At 43.0% G+C, this 17,179-nt stretch overlaps 1 long non-coding RNA gene across 1 annotated transcript; it reads left to right on the forward strand.

Annotated features, from left to right (window-relative positions):
- Nucleotides 1-223: 223 nt before the first annotated feature.
- Nucleotides 224-16,736, forward strand: LOC143844265 (uncharacterized). Its single transcript, XR_013233903.1, has 3 exons — nt 224-307; nt 1,284-1,377; nt 16,651-16,736. It is a non-coding gene; the product is annotated as an uncharacterized LOC143844265 (long non-coding RNA).
- The last annotated feature ends 443 nt before the right edge of the window (nt 16,737-17,179 follow it).

The raw sequence follows: 17,179 nt of genomic DNA on the forward strand, positions 1-17,179 counted from the left end.
ACATCTGGAGGGCCGCAGTTTGACTACCCCTGATCTAAAAGAACAGCAGTAGCAGATCAGACAAGCAAAAATTCATGCAGTCACATTAAAAGCAGATATGAACTAAATCACTTCCGGGCTGAGTCGGATTCCTGCCATGTCCATTTGTTCCAGAATGCCTCTTGGTTCAGTCTTACAGAGGCATAGAAAGAATCATATCCAACTGACAACTGTCATTGCTTGCTGTCACCCAGACGCTTCTGGAGGAAACCTGCAGTAGGACTCCTAGGTGGAGACAAGGCCCCAGCTAGGCCCTACAGACAGCAAGGTAGGCTATGAACCAAGTAGGCCCCGGGGTTGCTATCTGCCAGGTGGTGGCTGGAAATCTGGGATTACCACTGCTCTACAGGCGATAACTGGGAGAAAATGGCCACTTAGGGAAATGGACGCTATGGAATTGTATTCCACGGAAGTCCCTGCTTTCCCAAACCCCTCCATCCTCAGGATCCAGCTCCCAAATCTCCAGGTTGTTCCCAGCCCTAAGCTGGCAACCCTAGTAGGCCATGAAAGACAATTTAACCTTTCAGGGTAAAAAAAAAGTCAGATCTGTTGCTATTACTGTTTTGGCCTTGGGCTGGCCCTTATTCCAGATTGTGCTGCCTAACTGAGATCCTAATTACAGGTAACAATTGTACAGTTTTGGAGTAGCCATTTTGTGAAATGCTCTGTCCTTTATTTATTTGTATACTTGTTTGTTTATTGGATTTCTGAGTCACCCCTCTCCTAAAAAGCTCCCGTGGCAATTTACAACAAATAGAAGCAAGTCTCCATGCAATAAAACGTAAATAGTAAATATAAATGACACCTTTAACCAATTGTATAGGGACCATTGGGGGGGGTTTGGGGCTTGAATCCCCACTGTACCATGGAAGTCTGCTGGGTGACTTTGAGCTAGTCACACACGCCCTGCCTAACTCACAGGGTGGTTCTTGTGAGGATAAACTGGAAGAAAGGAGAATTATTTGAGCCATCTTGTGACTCTGGGGAGAAAGGTAAGGTATGAATAAATGAAATAATAGATATATTTTGTCACAAAGGGCACACTGTACTCACCAGAATTATAGTGGGCCAGGATCAGTTGCTCATGCTATTGGTTGAGGTTAGCAAAATAAATTTCCCTTCCTTCACTGAAAAACTGCAGGAAGGATTGGTGCTGTACGGAAGAAGCCTTAATAAGTATGCCTTCAAATGTTTATAAAACTGACAAATCAGGATTCAGGGTGATTTTTTTCTCCCTCTTTCAGCTCACATTCAACTTTTGCTGTTGTGGATTATTGGACAGACAATACTGGCCAAATCATTAAATGCTAATAAAGTGATCCCTCCTCCCAATTGAAGGTAGGTCGTTTTTATTTGGGAAGCACTGAGCACATATTTATCCAATTAAATGGGCATTTCCCCCCTTTTTAAAAAAAAGGAATCGATTTCTAAAGTATTCAAACCAGGTTTCAAGAGAGACATTTTAGCTTCTGGCTAATCAGTGCTGTGCACAAGCAACTTCCTGTAAATGCCCATTCCTCCCCCCCCCCCCCCAAGTATCAACCCAAAAGAAGGATTGAACATCTAATCAAAATGTGCTGAATGTGCTTCTGCAACAAGCTGAGCAGTAAAATGGTGTTTTGATTTATGTGAGCAACTTACAACCTACCGTGACTCCGTGGCAAGAAAAAAAAATCTTTCTTTCTTTCTTTCTTTCTTTCTTTCTTAGATTTTTATGCTACCCTTCCCTGAGGGCTCAGGGTGGCTTACAATATGTTAAAACAGTAAAACAAAAAGTAAAACTATTAACATTAAAATCCAGTATAAATAAATTAATTAATTTTTTCAAATTTCTATTTATTATTATTAATTAAATTTATATACTGCCCTCCCGGTATGGCTCGGATTTTTTAAAGTATGAAATTAAATTTAAAGTATGAAAATATATAGGTCCTAGTATAAGATTGTGGTGAATCACATGAGTTGTGAGGAACCTAGGACCCACCAGCTCAAACTTCACTTTACTTCCTTCGTGCCCTTAGGCAAGTCAATATTTTCTCTCAGCTTCAGCTGTGAAATCTGGTGAAAATCATTTTGGCTGCTTTAGTAAGCAGTGGGAAGGATGATTTGTGACTCTGAGCCTCGATTCTTTAAATTAATTTACCAGAGATTAGATTAGTTTCATAGTTAACACAATGAGCCATTGAAACAGGTGGAATAATCCCTTCTAAATATTTGATAGAGACAAGGGGAGCAATCCTTTCTCAATAAATATTTGATTGGGAGAAGTGTCCTGATCCCTTCTAAATAAATATTGCAGCCCCAGTCCAAAAGTTTAATGTGCATTTAAGTTAGCTATGACTAAACTGACCCATGGAGTTCCATGATGTATATATAACCATGACTAGATTTCCCTGGTTTGGGACCTGCTTATCATTGAGGAGACAGTGTGAAACAGATCCGCATTCTGTGGATTTATTTATTTAGATGAGACATTACTATCCTACACATGCAGCTAAATTTGTTTCCTGAGGAGGTTTACAGGTTTTATTTAAAGTATTAATACAATAAATAAATAAACACAGTAGGCCAAAGGGGGGGGGGGGAATAAACCTGGAAACACACGCCAATTCCTAGAATTTTTTTTCATAATTTTCACTGAATTTAAAATAAAATCCTAAAAAACACCGGATAAATAATAAAACCGGCTCCTTATGACAAATACAAACAAGGCAGCAAACTATCTGAGAAAGAAAGGGCTGGTCAACTGCACCTTGACTTTATTCATCCCTGCCATCTTGTGGCTAAAGACGGTATATTCTGCTAAGTGGAAATATAGCGCTGGCTGTCTTTTACTGATCGCCAAATGACACTAGTAGTTTGTCCAGTACTACTTTTATCAGTAGGTGTTTTTTTTAAGAAACTCCCTGCCTGTGGAAGTGAAGGGGAGATTTTTCAACTTTTGTGGATTCTAGGGAGACCGCCTGGCATCTCTCTCTGTTGCCTGCTGGCAGAGGAATTTCTTTTTTAAGTGGCATGACTGTTTGAATGGATAGAGCAAGTCACTCATTGGGGAGTCTAAGCAAGCAGATGGTCCTGGAGGTATGCAGGACCCTGGCTGCAAATGGCCATGAAGATGAGCATCAGCACCTTAAACCTGACCTGGTATTTGATGGGTAGCCAGCGCAGCTGCCGGCGGACCAGGGTAAATTCTGCAGAGCCTCAAGTGGGTCATACACCAACCCCTTTCAGACATCTTTTGTCATCTGTTTTAGCAGCCAATTTCAAACAGATTTTTGTTGTCCTTTCAGACACAACCGTTTTGGCTTCGAGCTGCTAATGGATTTTGTTTACCGTTTCAAACAAAGCTGGTTGTGTCCCACTTGTAAAGTGAGGCTGAACCTTTTTTTAAAAAAAAAAAAACCTGCTTCCATTTTCACAGGTCCTTTGTGCTTCTGAATCATTGTAGTGTGGTTTTGACATGTCTGTGGCATCTCTGGAAATGCCTTTTCCTGACCCTTTTTCCGGCGTATCCCATTTTTTAAAAAATGTTCTAACTTTTGCACTATAGTGCTGCAGCAATATAACAATTCAGTGCAAGTACTCAATACCTGTAGCGGTCTAGCACTATAGCTCCGAAATTACAATACCCCTCCCAGCCAAAATGAGCAGTGAGCTTCAGAAAAGGATCGTAAATGGATTTAAAGATGCTGCCTGACTCCTCTTTCCTTGAGCCATTTTACAAGGAATCAGGCCAGCCATGGACAGCAGCAGCTTAAAACAGCAATATGAAAGGGTCCCAGTACACATATTCATCACTACTTAATTGTAGCATCACATTTTATCTTGCAGTTACAAATAGACGGTGATAGTTTAATTGCCACGTCTAATAGTGGCACATCACTTCTTGTAAATTCAAATAGCACAGACAACCAAACTGGCCCGGTCATCTGACCTCATTTTGCACTGTTGCTTATCTGGGAATTGATTGCCCTGCAGCTTTTCAGCGGAATTGTTCATTAGTTTTAGCTATGCTTCCGTTTTATTTATAGCTTAGTTATATATGTTTTTGTGATGTTAGCTAGGGTTGCCAGCCCCCTCCCCTCCGGCCACCATCATGGGTTGCCAGATTCAGGTTGGGAAACTGCTGAAGACTTGTAGAGGGCAGACACTACAGGAGGGTACAATGCCATAGAAGTCCACCCTCTAAAGCAGGGGTAGTCAACCTGTGGTCCTCCAGATGTCCATGGACTACAATTCCCATGAGCCCCTGCCAGCATTTTCTGGCAGGGGCTCATGGGAATTGTAGTCCATGAACATCTGGAGGACCACAGGTTGACTACCCCTGCTCTAAAGCATCCATTTTCTCCAGGGGAACTGATCTCTGTCTGGAAATTAGCTATAATTCCAGGGCATCATCAGGTCTCACCTGGAGGTTGGCCTTCCCAACATTAGCTCTTTTAGCTATTTATGTGAGCCACTTTGGGGATTTGAACCAAGCTCTATAGTCGTGTTAGAATTTGTCACGAGCCCATCTAAGAAGCAGCCTCAGAGGGCACATTCCCAGCCTTTAAGCTCTGACTACTGGGCACCCTAAAGCCTTTTAAGCCCAGATGAAGTGAAAAAAGCCTACCATGTAGGGTTGCCAAGCTTCAGATAGGTTAAACCAGCCTTTCTCAATTTTTTTACTGTAGAGAAACCCCTGAAACATTCTTCAGCCTTCAAGAAACCCCAGATGTGGTCCAATTCATCAAAATACGGTTGGGAAGCATAGCTGTGTACATGCTCACCTGGGGCCCCTCTTCTTCCCACTCCATCCAGGCCCACCATTGGCCATTTTGGGAGGGGGGTTGACATGACCATATATGGTCATATCACCCAATAAATGTTTAACAAATTAAAAATATATATTAAAAGTGAATTAATTCCCACCCATTTGGGAAACCCTTCCGGGCCGTCAGAAAACCCCAGGGTTTCACAAAACCCTGGTTGAGAAAGCCTGGGTTAAACAAGAATGAGTTGATGTGAAGCAAAAATGGAAACGAGAAATTTTTTAAATTTTTGAAATTAATCTTACTGCATCCATCGAGCTGCAAAAGGGCACATATTCAAAAGGAAGCTGCATCAAATTGAGATTTATTTTTTTTACCGCATATGCCCTTGGCAATGTTGATTACTTCTCAACCGCTGTGGAATTGACTATAATTCTCCTTGTTTTGTTTAACAGTTGAACCTCTTTAGAAACTGTTTGCGTATGTGCCATTCGATCCTGGCATTCCTTGGTGATCTCGCTTCCAAAGACTGACCAGGGCCAACCTTGCTTAGCTTCTGAGATCTGTAAAAACTGGGCTTTCTAGGTCATTGTATATATAAGCACTATATTCATGTCTGATGTTGGTTTTAAATGGTACACACTAACAAGAAGGGTGCCATTTACCTCTAGATGTCAGCATTTCCTCTCTTTGCTTGAAATCCCAGCTGTTTCCTAGGATATTTCTTCTTGTGCAGAGAATATACTTGCTGTCTTGTACATGCAGTTTGACATGAGTTTCACATCATAAGCCCCCTTACATGGAAACTCACGTACCAAGTCACTCTAAAACAGCATCCATAGGGAAGAACAAGTCTTTGAAGGATTGTTGTTAAGGATCTGGGCAGAGGCCACAGAACTGTTTCCGCCACTTTGGAGAATAGCACATGCAGCCTTTGCCATAATTGTTATTGTTGTTGTTATTGTTATTATTTATTTGATTTATTACCTGCCACTCCCAGATGGCTTGCGGTGAGTTACATATGTCAGAATAAAACCCCCATAAAACCCTCATTAAAACCCCAGACATAAAAACAGCACAATTCATTAATCAAAAAAGAAAGCGATAAAGCGGAAAAAACTCCCTCACTATTCTCAGTCCCCCCAAATAAACATCTCATAGAGGGGTGGGTGGGAAGAGGGGCACAGATTGTACTCACAACTGCCACTCATACCACTCACCTGGAAGGGGAGAGTTGTGTCTTTGGTATCAGCTTCATCAATATCAAAAGTTGAGTTGTTTTGTCTTCCGGTCTTTGTCATGCAACAGACATTGTGAAAAACAGTTTGCCGGAGACCCCAGACAGCTACCAACAATCAGAATAGACAGTACTGACAAGTGATCTGACCTGTCCCAGACACATCTTAGTTGTCCTCCTCTGTTGCCTAAACCAGCCTGATTTTTGGGAACTTGTCTCTGTTTCTTGCCTCTGGCACTTAACACCCAAGCCTGTGTCTCACCTCAATCCAGTTTCTTTAGCTTAATGTCATGAAGTGGCACCATGACAGGCTGAAGAATCAAACAGTCAGGAACGCTCAAAGTATAAAAAGCTGAGCATCTGCCTATCTTTGAAGGTGAAAAGCTGTAACTGTTGCCTTGACCTGGATGACCCAGGCTAGCCCAATTGTGTCAGATCTCAGAAGTTAAGCAGGGAGAGCCCTGGGCCCATTTTGCACACATAGGATAATGTAGTTTCAATGTGCTTTGGCAGCTGGATTTTCCAGTGCAGAACAGGAAAATCTACTTCTAAAGTGCATTGAAAGTGCATTATCTATTGTGTGTAGAATAGGCCCTGCTAAATACTTGAATGGGAGGCCAACAAGGATGTCCAGGCTTCCTGCTCATAGAAAAGCCATGGCAAACAACCTCCAAAGTCTCTTGTCTTGAAAAGGGGTCGCCATAAGTCAGCCGCAACTTTTTCAGCACTACACACATACGATTGTATGGAGGGGGGACTGAATGATAATACTTCAGTTACGATATCCTTGGACCCGAGCCCTGAGTGGAAACAGTCAGGAATACCTGGATCTCCTAGCTGTAACTGGGCATTTGGATGAAGGACTCTGCTACTATGAGCAAACCACACAACGAATCACAAGTTTAGAGATCTGCCTTTTAAGAGCAAAGTTGGAGTAGGATGTAGAGTGTGTGGAGACACAGCCCCTGGCTTCCTGGGCTTAATTGTCACAATTAGTGTTTTAGGTTCAAACAACAGACATGTTGTGTTTACCATGTGATTATCACAGGGACTTGTAGCTACAAGGCCGCTGCACGTCCCATCTGAGAGCTCAATTCAGAAGCACCACAGGACCAGTTTTGGAATGGAGTGGCCTTCTTCCTTTGTATCATTTTCTTGACCTATAATCCTCCCATAGAGGCTTTATTTGCCCCCAGAAGGCTGCATGTGTACTTGATGCTTACATGTGCCATCTCCACAAGACAAAAAAACATACAAGCCAAAATGTTTGGGTTAAGAAAATGGCATGTAGGGAGGTGCAGGCTGAATCCGGCCCCTGCAATGTTTCCAACAGGGATCTCACAGCTGGCATCCTGCTGGAAGTCCCTGTTGCAATCACCTGGAAGTCCCTGGAAGTCCCTGTTGCAATCACCTGGAAGATGTAACGTATAGTTTGGGCCTCAGTTTTTAAGTTGCCATCAGACTCTTTTCATTCACAATTTATAATCTAGTAGTCAAACTGCGGCCCTCCAGATGTCCATGGACTACAATTCCCAGGAGCCCCCTGCCAGCAAATGCTGTCAGGGGGCTCCTGGGAATTGTAGTCCATGGACATCTGGAGGGCCGCAGTTTGACTACCCCTGATCTAGAGCCTGAAGACAGTAGATGTCAAAAATTACACAGAGCTGATGAAATATGAAGCTGATTTTCCAATCCACACACTGTTCATTCAAGCTTAAAAAAAATTCTTCCTGCTTCTGCAAGATCTTTGATGTGTTCCCCATCTAATAAAAATTTCAGAAAGCTCTGCTTAGTATTCACTCAAAGCTCCGTCTTCCGTCTTGCTGAGGAAGCAAGTGCTGGATTTCATAGAAGAGCAAATACCAAGTTTGAATGAACAGCTGGATTTTTAAGGAAATGTCAGGGTCGTGATGAGTAGTATCTGCTGGTTGTTCTTGGCTAGCTAACCCCTTTCAGGCTGTGTTCAATTTAGAGGGGGGGATACACTTTTGGGGAAGAGGATTCTAGTGCTTCCCCCTCTTTTCCCCCTGACCATAACTGTCCCCTCCAAGCTGCTTTGACTCATGTGAATAAACTTACAAGTACCACAAATTTTAACTTGTGTCTTTCTCTCTGTGGGCTATATGGCCCCTCGGGATGAGATCTGCCACAGGAAATGAGTAGGTTAGCCTCCCCTCCCTTTGTTTCTGGGCAGTTACAATCCTGAGGTTATCACCAACTGGTTGGCTAACCATCTTGTAGCCGTGGCCCCAGTCAATACCATCCCCTCTTCCTTTTTGGACCTAGTAACATAACCAGGGATCGAGGCAGCCTCACAGACAGTGTGGCCAATTGCATTCTGTTTCTCAAAAGTCAGGAACTAACAAACAAGAAATGTTTGGCATACGCCAGTCCATTGAAATGTAACTGCCTGCCATGATGCGAGGCAGAACATGGAAGCACTAAATCAGGGGTAGTCAAACTGCGGCCCTCCAGATGTCCGTGGACTACAATTCCCAGGAGCCCCTGCCAGCATTCGCTGGCAGGGGCTCCTGGGAATTGTAGTCCACGGACATCTGGAGGGCCACAGTTTGACTACCCCTGCACTAAATGGACAGATATATATATAGACACCAGAGATGGACTTGGTACTAAACCATCCCTTTCCTTTGCTGTGTTACCATGGTGATAAGCATTGTTGCTACCAATCTTCCCGATGAAGCAGCATGAGACTGTATTCTCCTGATAGGCATGTCTTACATTTTGTGTCTGTGAGGGAGTTTAAGAGCCAGTGCAGATGTGATGGGGGCAGCCAAGGGTTTTTATTCATGTGTCTCTCTCATGTTCATATAAAGCTGGGAGTGGGGTCTTTTTATTAAGCTACCTCAAAGAGAGTGGTTAAGGGGAGCTCAGCCTTGCCTCTCTCCTGCTGCCTTTCACTGGGTTATCCTGGGTCTGACAGTAAATGTGTATCAGCCTAGAGTAAATGGAGAGAAGTGAGGGCAAGTAAGGGCAGGGCAACCTTTAGGTCCCCTCACCTGACCAGAGAGGTTGCCATGATGGAGATAAACAGCCTCATCCAGCTGTTCTGCTGTTTTTTAGCTTTTTAATTGGATTTTAATGGACTAGCTTATCTTCTGCACTGGACTATTGGTTAGTTTGGACAAACTGGTGTGGTTTATGCACACCAAACTGCTGGGCTCCTTTTCAACAACACAAACAGAACCAAAAACCACTTTCTGAGTGGAGAAGCACACCCACGACGGGAAGGAGGATTATCGCTCATAGATCTTCCCTCACTCTAGGGTTGCTAAGTTCTAGGTCAGCCTTTCTCAACTTGTTGACTGTTGAGAAACCCCAAAACATTCTATAGGCTTTGAGAAACCCCAGAAGTGGCACAATTGTACAGAATATGGTTGGGAAGCTTAGCATCAACTGTTACCCACCATGAGCCTGTTACCAGGAGTGGCAGGATATAAATTCAAATATAAATGAATTAAAAAGACATTCCTATCCCATGTTTTTGGTCAATAAAGTGGCTGTTTAATGACTTTTTAAACTCTGTCCTTGGTACTGAAAGATGAAGGTGAGTTTCTTGGGTGATGACACTCCTAGCTCTGCACCATCAGTGTTACACTATAAGCTACCAGTTGCACAAAAGCCTACCAGGATACAAATCCATGTCCTGAATCTAAACTTTGGCACATGTGAGGCAACAGGGAGAGAAATGGAAGACTGAATCAGCGATCGTGGGGAGAATGTGCTTGGTTTCATGAGGACCAAAGGCTTTGTGGAAATTGCAGGGTTCTGAAAGGAATGAGCCATCATGGAGGTGTGCTGTTATATCTATTATATGCAGAGAAAGAGGTGGGTTCGTTTCCCTGGGGGTCATAATTGATGTATTTATGGCTGCCAGACACGAAAGACGTGTTTTGGAATTTCCTATAAGTGCATACGAACCCAACCAAAGCAATTTTACCTGATTCATAATTGCTGTTGTCTATTCATGCATGTCATAGAATAGAAATTAAAATATATTCACTCTTTAGCGTGACAACAAGCTGCTACATTTTTGCTTGTAGAAATGACGCCTTTAGCACATGCATTCTTCATGAGACACGCAGAGAGGAACAACATCTTTTGATTCTAGCGTTTGGCTAGAAACCATTTGTCAGATCAAATCACTGCTCAGCAGAGTGGAAGGAGGAAAAGAACTGGGGTGTCCACATTAGCATTCTGCCTGGGAGAATGAGCAGTTCAACAGTGAAGGACTTGGTATGTTTCCTGCCTCTCCATGATTCTGCGTTTCAGAAAATAATCACAATGACATGGGTCATGATTCTAATTTTACACATCGAAGGGGGACCCTTTGATTTCTCAAGCCACAACGCCGATGTTTCCCATGCCAAATGGCAAACATCTCTTGAAACTGAATTTCAAGAAACATTTGCCCTGTCGGCATGTTATTCTGTACATTTCTGCCACCTGAAGAGGGGTACTGCAAAGTCCATAGGATATGCTCAAGCTCCTGTGCATGTGATAAGTGCTGCCTGGGCACACCTACAACTGCTCGATACATCGTAAGCAGTGCAGAATGTCTTAAATCACATGATGATGCGTATGGTTTCCCAAGCAAAATGTTTTCTGAGAAATGAAGTCTGCAGTATACAAATAAACACCCTCCCCCCACTCCTGGAAATGTTATTTCTTTTCAGGTTTGAAAGACGTTTATTTTCTCTTTGTTATAGACTGTTTTTTAAATACTTTGCATCTGATTCTGAATTTGATGCTATAAAAATATTGCTGTTTCCATGGCCAACACATGCACAAACACATATACTCACCTACGTTGTTGTGGTTAAAGCAGAGCTTCCTAAGCAGTATACTGGGGGCTGGAAGAGTACCTCAAGAGCCCCTCAGATGGGGATTCCAAGATGGCGGCTTCACAGAGCCCCTGCCTCAGCAGCACTGTCTCTTCCCCCTTGGCTGGGGTAAATTGACCCGGTGGCCTTCTGTTGGCCATCGGGGCTGTCTTGAGTGTGGGGAGGCATATCTTTGTTTTTTAAATACATTTTTCATTTGCATATGGACCATTGCAGGTAATGTGTAGTGGAGTGAGAGTTGGTTTTTATGTTTATTTGCATATTTTAATTTTATTTTTTATTTTTATTTGCACATGGGGGCATGGCAGGTTGTGTGGCCAGCTGACATCATTTACATGGTACCTCAAAGCCTGAATAATATTTCAGGTGTACCTCCACGTTCAAAAGGTTGATAAAGGCTGGAGTGCGGGCCACATATGGACTTTCCACAAGTTTCTAGCGGGCAGCCACATTTTGTACCAGCTGTAATTTCTGGAGCAAGGTTAAAGGTGGACCTGCTTACTGGCTAGATGTTCTGGGGCCCAATAGGGTGCTCATAGCTTTACATGCATAGATGGGGAAATGCTGCCAAGTCACCTTTATGACCTGCCTCTCCATAAAGAGGATCACTCCCAAGTTCCTGACAGCAAAGTCTTGTGGTTTGTCAGATCCTTCTCATTTTTGCAGATCCTGGCAGATCTCCTAAAACCCGATGCTGATCTTAAGACCATCTCTCTCTCTCTCTTTGAAGCCAGTGCCTAGTTTAATGGGTTATGAACTAAATTAGGAACACTACAGTTATCTCACCCTTTGAAAATTTTGGTAAATTCAGCGTCTGCTATTTATTAAAACAGGAAAGATGCCAAATTTGAAATGAAATGCCTCTGGACAGCGTTTTTGGCATCCTTTTTAATGTGCAGAAGCACAAAGAGCTATATAAGTTTTTAAAAGAAGGACAATTATAAGATTCTAAAGATGTCTAAATTCTGGAAACAGATGTGTGATTTTTCCTGCTGCCCCACTCTAGCTGCAGGCTGAAATCCACCCCACCCTTCTCCAAATCTAGTTCTGGGGGCAGAGGGAGAGGAGTTGATAGGCTGCTGAAGCAGCAGGAGGAGAAGCGGTGAGAACTGTTTCACCCTTTGCATGCATGGATCATTTCTATGGGATCCACCCCATAAGTAAATCTCAAAACAAATGCTCTGCAATGGAGAAGTTTGCAGCCAGGAAGCCTCGGTTAACATTTTTGAATAAATGGATGGCTTGTCAAGATCAGCCTGAGGGATCGTCCATGATCAGATTTTCGTTTGCATTTTCAAAACACGGTTCCTCGACTCCCAAGCAAATTAGATATTTAGGTCAGTAATTAATTTGAATTCATATTATCAAGGGGCTGAGCTGAGGAAGGTTAGAAAATGTTTGTTGTTTGGCTCCAAGTAAAACAACAGATACCTTCATTTCCACAATTCCTTTTTTTTACTGAAAAATTATATTGTTTTGCATTGAATCTTGGTACAAAACAATGTGGGATCAAACACAGATGAAGATATCAACTTTTTGTTCAAAGCATCATGAAATATTATTTACAGTCTGAAACATTCCTTTAGAAACAGTCTATGTTCTCTGTTAATGAAAGTCCTGATATTGCAAGCTGCCCGGCACCATTTTTAAAGTGTTTTGTTCCACACATACACCCCATGGTAGCTGTGAGTGAAGTAACCAGATGGATGGTCCAGCCACAGAAACTCCATGGTTCTCCCTTTGAACCAGAGAGAGCCCTGTGCTTTTCACCAGATTAAAATGGAAAATAAACTGTTCAGAATAAGCATAACAGCATCTGGGTACTAGAAGCAAAGCCCCTTGTGCCCAGGGAAACAACAGATGCTAGGATGTACACCTGCATTGTGGCCTCCCTGGGGGCTGGTTACATGGCAAAAGCTCCTGCCCACACCTGGGCTAAATCTGCACGGAGCTTTTATTCCAATCCTAGGTCGATTCAGTCCCTACCATCTCCACTGAATGTGATTTCCCACCAGATCCGTTTTGAACACACTTAAATGTACTGCTGTTACTCTCTGTGGAAGGGAGCTCAAATGTCAGGCCATTCAGGCTTTATTATAGTTAGTGATGATAGCCCTTACATCAAGTGTTCCATAGAGCCTTACTTACATATATAAGGGCTGTCAAATCATAATTGCGATCCGAGCAAGGGGCTTTCAAGGAAAGTGAGGTGGTCAGCCAATGCCTTCCTTTGCATGGTCATTCTCAGTGGTCTTCTGTTCAAGTACTGACCCTTGTTACCATCTGACTTCCAACGAGAACTGGCTATACTATGCTCCCTTCCCACCTGCTAACTTACATAGGTTAAAGGTAAATGTATCCCCTGTGCAAGCACCGGGTCATGTCTGACCCTTGGGGTGATGCCCTCTAGCGTTTTCATGGCAGACTCAATACGGGGTGGTTTGCCAGTGACTTACATAGCAACACTTTAATATGCTTTTTAAAAATTGCATAATTTGCCTTAAAGAAGTGTTTGTCTTAATCATTTCATTTTTCTGTTTGTTTTGACGCGCCTGTTTTTGGTTCTGTCTTATCTGGAGAAACTCTTAATATATATATTTTTTAAACTGTATATCTTCAAACTAATGCATCTGGACAACAGGTCCCCCCCCCCCAAAAAAATACCTAACAGGTTTATTAAGTTTGATTTATATTATCAATTCGGGACTTTCAGTACTACCACTGACTAACCATCCGGCAAGTCTGTAATGATATAATTAGTGCATATTTGCATTGTATAATTTCATTAAAATGTATTAGGATGCTACCTAGCAGGAAACTGACTACTCCATTATGTAGGTGTTTATTTTATTTATTAAGGAAACCCTATAGTCTAGATTCTCAGTTGATTAAAGAAACTGAAAATAAATAATCAACATAGTTTCATCATATTTCTTCCCCTTCATGGGCAGGATAGTACTCTCTGTCTGGTGCTATGCAAAACAGACTCTCAAACTATATAGATCAGTTGTTGGGAGGGGGGGCGGATCTGAGATTCTCACAGTGTTTCTGTCTTTGAATGGTGCCATGTACAATAAGCACTAACAGTACCAGACTCTCAAATGATACTTGAGCAGTTTTCTCATTATGCGAGGCTTAGGTATTGCATGGTACAATACGCATTCTTTGAGTCAAAGAGGAAAGGATGCAGAACTGTGGAGAAGAAAATCGCTTTGCATTAAAATTTTATTTATGTCAGTGAGTTTCAGATGTGTCTAGAGTGCCAGTTTTGTAACAGGTAAGACTGAGGGATGTGCTGAAGGCTGTTTTAGTCAAAGAACCCCTGGGAGATGCTAATCCTCCTCCCTCAATGGGAGAAACCTGACAGCGCCTGCTGGACGAGGGATGTTATTTTTCCCTGCAAGGATGACTGATAACCTGTTATTAGAAGGGATAAAACCAGAAGGTGCAATTAGATATTAAATTTACTTCCTGTCTTCAGTGATCCCAGCCCCTAAGAAGCCAATTTGCATCCCTTTAGGCATTGTCTTCGGCTTCTTTCTTTGTCATGCTAGAGGCAAAGGTAGCAATGAACTGGCTTTTAGGTATGTTGGCAGGCAAGCAGATACATGACTGAAGCATTCAGTCAAGACGCTGTGGAATGACAATGTGACACAGTTCTTGAAGTGTACAGTTTACTTTTGTCAGCGTTGACCTAAATGAGAAAGGACCTCAATGCTCGTCTTTCCCAGGTATGCCTAAATTATTCATGTTAGGAACAAAACTTACTTATGCAGTGCATCCTGCTCCCTCCCCGCCCATCTCTGTCCATAGCAGGCTTTCTCAACCAGGGTTTCATGAAATCCTGGGGTTTCTTGGTGGCTCTGGAAGGGTTTCGTGAATGGGTGGGAGTTAATTATGTTTATATATATATGGTGAAAAGGTTGAGAAGGACTGGTCTACTGTTTTAAGAAAGGGTCCAGTTCTAGGTTTCTGTGACATAGAGCTTATAATGTGCAAGGCAGTTTCCTTAGCCAGTATCACAGGGATTTGCGGCCCCTCGGAAACTACCTTTTTATTATGACGTACGTTTGTGATCCATCCAGTTATCAAAAGGGCCTATATTCTCCCAATAGATTGCAATAATGCGTTTTTAGAAGACTAGAAGAGGATACCAAAGAACATAGTTGTCCATAGTCTGGAAAGCTCTGTCCATTTATGATAGGAACGATGCAAGGCATCATTATAAGACTCTCATATACAGGTCAAGGGTAACCTTCTCTTGTTACACCTAAAGGGATTTCTGGAGTAAGCAATATCACATAGCAACACCCTTTATAGACCTGCAAAGGTGCCTCATACTTAATCAGAACACTGGTCCCTCAGGATGGGCATTGTTGACTCAGACTGGCAGCAACTCTCCACAGTCTGAGACAAAGACTTTCACATCACCTACTGTGCTTTAACTGGAGATGCTGGGGATTGAACCTGGGCCCTTCTGCATGCCAAGCAGGTGCCGTGTCACAGAGTCAGGGCCACTTCCCTTTAGACAATTCAGCATCTGTCTGAAAGATACCAACAGCAATAGCTGTGTCAAACTAGTGTCCTGTTTCTGTACTATACTTCTTCAAAAGAGCTCAGGGCCCAGTGAATGAGGAATTACTCATGTCTTGAAAGCACAAGTAAAAGTGAAAGAGGGTAACATAATATATGCAGGGTTTTCTAGTCTAAACACATTGATTCCAGAGGGCTTAGATTGGGGGACTGCACAGTCCGTGGGCTCCATCTCTGAACGGGAATCTGAACCAGCTGAGTATACCATATTGGCTTTGAATGCAGTACTAGGACAAGTTAATGTTTTCTATAATGACATAAGGGTCAACCTTCTGATGAGAAGGCAGTAGAAGTCTTGGGTACCCAATCTCTATGTGAATTGCAGTGTGTTGGAAAAAGAAGGATATGGTGAAACTCCCTGACTCCAGTTTGAGATGGGTGGATCAGTGACCCTTAACACCTGCAGCCCACAGATCAGATAGGAGACAGTTCCAGACCTGGGTCAAGGAAGAGCAAAGGCTAGCTGGGCTAGGTTGAGGAACCACTGATAGCTTCCTATGACATATGGTGGGATTTGCTGAAGCTCTCTTGGAGAAAGGGGAGGTCCACAGGGCCTGCGCTAAACTTGACAAGGCCCTATAAAAGAGTGAGGGGGCTTGGATCCAGCCTCTTTATCCCTTTGTGCAGGCATCAGAGGACCCACAAACCCTGTTACAAGAATCTGCAGTGGGAGTGGGGAACCAGCAAATGAGGTGTGAATCCAAGCCCCTGATAATATTTCCAGTTAACACCATCCATAAATGCCATTCATCCTCTAAAATGGTAACTCAAGGCTGACACAGGACCTCTGAGAGAAAAACAAAAGATATCTAACCAGCTTCCTCACCATGGGAGATTTGGAAGGAGAGCTTGGGGAGGGGGGGGGGTTGAGGAAGGGGGAAGCTTTAGTTGTATCCTCCTGCCTCTTTCTTCCCTACCTTCATCAGCACCTCTCCTCTAGTCTAGTTGTGATATATGCTTACAGTTCTCAAAACCATTTGACTTAAGTTGTTGGTGAAGGTCCTTTGGGGAAATTTGCAGGATCACACCGGCAAAGGATGTGAAAAGAGTCCAACCTAATTTCAACCTGCTCAGGATACAACTAATTGCTTCAATTCCGGCCACTTCAACCCATTCATGTCATTGTGATACCCAATTTATACCTTTTCTTTTCTTTCCAATTTTGCAGACAGTCAGCCGACAAGAGCAACACATCTGTAATCATCTTCTTCCAAGTTGCCATAGAGATATTAGTTCTGCTGTACGCTGTTTTCGTCCATCGCTACTGCAGCTTCAGGTAGGCTTGCAATGAGTCAGAGCTCTCCCCAATGCACCTGCTATGAATCTGTGGATCAGCTGGTGTAGAGACATATGGATAACAATCCGTTTTCGGATGGATTTCCAAAGCTCCTCTCTCCAAGGAAAACGTGTTGCATTGGCTTGCTTTCCGATATGCCTCTACAGGCCTGCCACAGAAGCTCGGGGCATTGCAGAAGAGGTTTTTGTGTGTTCATAGCCATATTATATACTGTGATTGCCAAGTTTCTTAGTCTTCCTGGAACACACCCTATATTTGCTTATGGCTGGATATTGTAGAGGGCAGAATGAGAAAGGAGTGCAAACTGTCTGCCACTGCCGATCTCCACAGAAACCCTAAAATCCATTGGAATGCAGACAGAAAAGGCTATTGCAGTGGGCTGCAGCATAATTTGCCTTCC

This window comes from Paroedura picta, chromosome 9 (genome assembly GCF_049243985.1).
Source record: "Paroedura picta isolate Pp20150507F chromosome 9, Ppicta_v3.0, whole genome shotgun sequence".
Taxonomy (NCBI): domain Eukaryota; kingdom Metazoa; phylum Chordata; class Lepidosauria; order Squamata; family Gekkonidae; genus Paroedura; species Paroedura picta.